The following is a 5112-nucleotide window of genomic DNA, read 5'->3' on the forward strand; positions in this document are numbered from 1 at the left end:
CCATCTTGCAGAATTTATTTGGGGTTTTTTTTACACCCTTCCTCACCACCTTTTCTAAATTTTTCTATCCATCCTTTTGGCAGAAATGCCTGAAATTCAACCTGCTTCTCCTCTTTCTTCCCTGACTTTTCACCACCATTACTAAAAGATTTATGGCCAGAGTTGTGAATTCACTGAGAAAGGGAGAGAAGAATCCTTCTGTAAGTTCTGCACTTCCCCAAACCCTCCAGCTCCTGTTCCTCATTGTGCAAACACTGGTAACCTGAGTGGGAAGGAACATTTATGGACAGGAACTTCCAGGAAAACCCCATTTAATGAGGACTGCTCAGGCCAGAAAGCTGGAAATGCAATTTGGCTGCAGCAGGGGCACTGATGGCACCAAACAGGAGATTCCCACGGCACCTCCAGCAATCCTGGCTTAAGGGATTGAGCAGATTTACCCTGAGAAATTTCAAAAGCACCTGTGCAGTGCTACAAAAGGAACACGGAGGAGCAGCCYTGGTGCAGCTCTGAGGATTGACCTCGTCAGAGGCTGAAAAATGGTTTAAAAAGGGGAATGTTCCATTTGTGATCCTGACCCAGACACGAAATGCTGCAGCACAGGCACATCAATGCCTTCAAAGGCAGCCAGAAAATCCCCAGGCACTCAGAGCCAAAGGGTCCAGAGCAATTTCTAAACCCCAGCAGYTCAAAACCTCCTCCATCTGCACCCTCTGATCCATCCTGGAGATGCTGCCAGGCTGGGACTCAGCATTGGCACCTCCATCTCCCACATCCCCCAAGCTCCTTTCTTCCCACAAATCTACCATGATGGATGTTTGTATTTCAATTTTCATTTCATTCTATTGCTTTCACGCCGGCAAGAGTGAATAATTTACAAAGCCTTTTTCCTCTGGGGTTTCCTCCAGCCCATGCAGTGATATTTTTGCAATTGTGGCACAGTCACATTCCCAGCGTGCCCACGAGATTTTTCCATGCCCTCCCCTCAGTGGGATCCTGCTGATGTTTCCAAAACAGCTGGAAAAGGGAATATTTTTGGGAGAGGGAGAATGGGGGAGACCAGGAGGAGAAATTTTGCAATTCATTCCCTGCTCTGCTCCATCCCAGCAGCAWWTTTTTTTTTCCTGGCAATGWTCTCCAATCCCACGCCCTGCTTCTCTCCTTCCACATCCACAGAGCTGTATTTCTTTCAAAATATTTCATTGTGGTCATAAACACATGTATTTCCTATGCCTCCACCCCCCATCTCTGCCTATCCCCACCCCAATTTCTGCAAAATGTATCCTCCCATGTTCATTCAAATTCTAACGCTTTTACATTCCACTATTATTAAACTTTATAGGAAAAAAAAATAAAAATGAACATGTCAACACTAAAATACCACTGCTAAGGAGAGATGTGAAACTTCATTTCCTTTACATGAGGCAAAATTGAACCACAAATTTGGGAATTTGCAGAATTCCTATGGATTGACAGCCMTGGGAAGGATTTCAGGGTGACACCACAACACAAATTTGTTTGGTTGTGTCCAAATGACAGCTGAGGAATTCCAGGGACTCTGAGATCTCATCCAGAACCTTCCCCTCCCTCCTCCATCTCTGCCAGGACCCTGCTCTTGGGAACAGCAGGGCAGGCAGAGCCACAGATCAAACAGCACAAAAAAAAATCATGGAATATTCATAACCAGCATCTCCAAGGACMGGCTGCAAGTCCTGAAAATGGGAGTGGAAAAAAACCCAAAAATCAACCCAGCTTTAGGTCAGCTCTTTGCCTTTGGTTACAGGGGAGCTGAGACCCAAAGGAGCAACAAGAAAGGAGTTTCCACATTCACCAAATCTGCAGGAACTTCACTCATTCCACCTTCTGAAAGCTTTTCCCAGCCTCACCTCTCCTTTCCCATAAATTAATGGCTTTGTTAACCATAAGCACATGGAAAAACACTGCAAGGAAATGCACAATTAAACCTTTTTCCAGCATAAAACCCTGACATTCTTCCTTCCCTCAATATTTTATTACCTGCTCCTCTAATTTGGAGCCTGTGTTAAATATGTGACCACATCAGGAGCTCTGTCCCATCAATTCCAACTCCAAGACTGACTGGTGGGAAATTTGTAGCTATTGAATGTGCAGCCATTATCTTATTTGCAATATTTTTTAAACATAAAAACACAAATAAGTCCATATAAAACAACAGTCAAATAAAATGACTGTCTCCTCGAAATCATAAAATCCAATGATAGATGGGAAAGAGTTGACTCATCCCACTTCAACCCTCAGCAATAATTTTGTGAGGATATTTCCTTCAATTCCCAACTATTAACACCGAACTGAACCTCAGCGGTTCCATCACATAAAARAGGTTAATGGAAAATCAGCCTTTCCCTTATGCAGAAATAGTCACCAAAATTACACGTTTGAACCGGCACCTCTGGTTTTTCATGGAAAAAAAAAAAAAAAACCTTTGTATTTAGATGAAAGCAGCTGATAAAACTCAGCTGAGCCTCCCACTTGGCCCTCATGGAAATTTATCCATCACAAAACCCGACGTGCTCAAAATTGAAGTTCTTTCAGCTATTAAATGCCAGACCCAAATCTTTACTTTCTGTCTGTTTTTCTGTGACAATGAAGCCTAAAAGTGAGTTCCTGGAAGGAGGGACAGTTCTGGGAAATGGCAGCTGAGGAACATTTGCTGTGTTATTTCCAACACAGACGACTCAGCTTCCCCCTGAAAATTCCCAGGTCAAGGCAGAGAGTTTCTGATTTTGGAAGAAACAAGCCCTCAATATAATTAATACTTTCAAGCAGCAGAAATCCAGTTGTTTTCCCATTTCCAGATGTGCTGTCGAGATCCAACAGAACAGAAAAAAAACAGTTTGGGGCTTTGGTTTCCTTTTCCTTCCACTCAGCTATTCCTGAAAGATGAATGGCAGGAATTCTGTGAGTAAAGCAGGAGTTAAACTTTGAGGAGAAGGAGGAGGAAAATCCTGAACAGAATCGTTTGTGTGTTTAATGGTTGGTGGTTGGGAGCTGGTGGGAAAGAAGATGAGCCTTGACCCCCTGTTTGCAGAGTAATTACCAGCATCAAAAACAAACCAGTTCATTAGGAAACCCACTGGAAACCCTTCCCAGAGCTTCATAAACAACACAATCAGGCAAAGATTTCCATGGCCTCCCCCTGTCCCTGGCTGCAGGGCACGATTCCTCCCTGCCTGCTTCCGAAATGCTCCGGGAGGATTCCTGGGGTGCAGGAGTTGGGGGAGTCAGACTGAACCCAGGGCACACTCATGGATAACATCGGGGTTATCTGTCTGTCTGTCTGTCTAGCACAGTTATCTGTGACAGAAATGCTCTGTGCCTTGTTCCACCCTCAGCAAATAAAATGATCCAGCCCAGAGTCCAGAAGGGCCTGGACAGAAAGAGCTGGTGACACCAACCACACATCCATGGATCCCATCCACTCATCCCTGATCCATCCATGGATCCCATCCACTCATCCCTGATCCATCCATGGATCCCATCCATCCCTGATCCATCTATCCATCCATGGATCAAATCCATCCCTGATCCATCCATGGATCCCATCCATCCATGGATCCCATCTACCCATCTATCCATCCATGGATCCAATCCATCCCTGATCCATCCATGGATCCAATCCTCCATCCACCCATCCATGGATCCCATCCATCCCTGTCCACCCACCCATCCATCCATCCATCCATCCCCAGGACTGGAACCCTGGAATTCTCAATAAATCCATTATTTTTTCTTCTCACTGAACTCAAAATGCTCTTCCTCCATTAACAAAAATCGTGCCAAGAACCTCCCAGTCAGAACTTGGATCCTCCTCTTACAAAAAAAAAAAAAACCTCAGAAAAGCACTGATAAAACAAAGCTTCCAGACAGTTTCCAAAAAATAACCACCTCCTTTCCACCTCAGCACAAAAAAAAGCTGTAAAAGTTCCTTTTTCTTGCACAGAATCAAGAGCAGGGTGTTAGGGGTGTTTACAAATAATACAAGAAAATMAGTAAAGAAAGGTGGAAGAATTCGTACAAGATCAACTTTGAATCTGATGAAAATAAAACCATGGAAATGTTATTCCATAATAGATTCCTTTAATGTATTCTGAGCTTAAAAGGTCTAATTAGAGTAAAAGAGCAGTTTTGAATGTCTGACAAAAATAAACTATGGAAATGCTGTTTCATAATAGATTTTTTTTCTGTGTTCTAAGCTTAAAAGGTCTAATTAGAGTCAGTTGAGGCATAGACACAAAGTAATGCAAAAATACAATTCTGATCTGACTTATTTTGGGGAGCAATTTTGCAGCATTATCAAACAGGTTCCTGCAAAAAACCTCACCAGTTTTATTTCCTTGGAAATATGCATTCAGGGAAAAAAAATCTACTAAAATGTGAATAGCAAGAAGAAAGCTTCAATTTTATCTGGAAAATGATATGCTGGACAACTTGAAATCACAGATATTCCAAGTGTAAATTGGAGATTATTTCAATATTATGTATTTAGTGCAGAAAAATTGAGTGAGRAGAAGGTTTAGAGGAAACAAACCACATAAAAAATCGTAGGCTGGGATCTTGGCAGAGCARTAAAATCCAAATCAAAGAGTTTTTCTCGTGTCCCCCTTCCCCAAAGGACTGAGCAGCAGAGCAGGAGCACCCTGGAGTGAAGATTTTTTTGGGAAAAACCTGGGATGAGGTGAAAGCTGCTTCTTTCAGAACCTGAAAACGCAGGATTTGGGAAGGAAGGGCAGCCTGACCTCGTTTTAAATCGAGAGGGAGAATTCCAGCAGCTTCTCTGGAGCAAACAGGAGATAAARGAAGGCAGGAAAGTGGCAGCCAGCAGGAACCCAGACCTTGTCCAGGAGTGGCTGCTGATAATTGAAAGGAAAGCACAGAAATCACTCCCCTCCCATCCACTTATTTTCAGTCCAGTTTGCCAAAGGAACAGAAAAGCCGAGCTGGGATTTGAATTTTTGCTAAAAYTGTGCACTCTGAAAGGGTCTGGTTGAATAGCAGGAGCCTCACAGGCTGCAGCAAGGGCACTTTCCTGAAAGCCTTGGGTTTAAAAGGATTGTTTGGGCAAAGACAGAGCTG

The sequence above is a fragment of the Malurus melanocephalus genome, unplaced genomic scaffold, assembly GCF_030028575.1.
Source record: "Malurus melanocephalus ecotype Western Australia unplaced genomic scaffold, MMel_1.1 scaffold_775, whole genome shotgun sequence".
Classification (NCBI taxonomy): Eukaryota; Metazoa; Chordata; class Aves; order Passeriformes; family Maluridae; genus Malurus; species Malurus melanocephalus.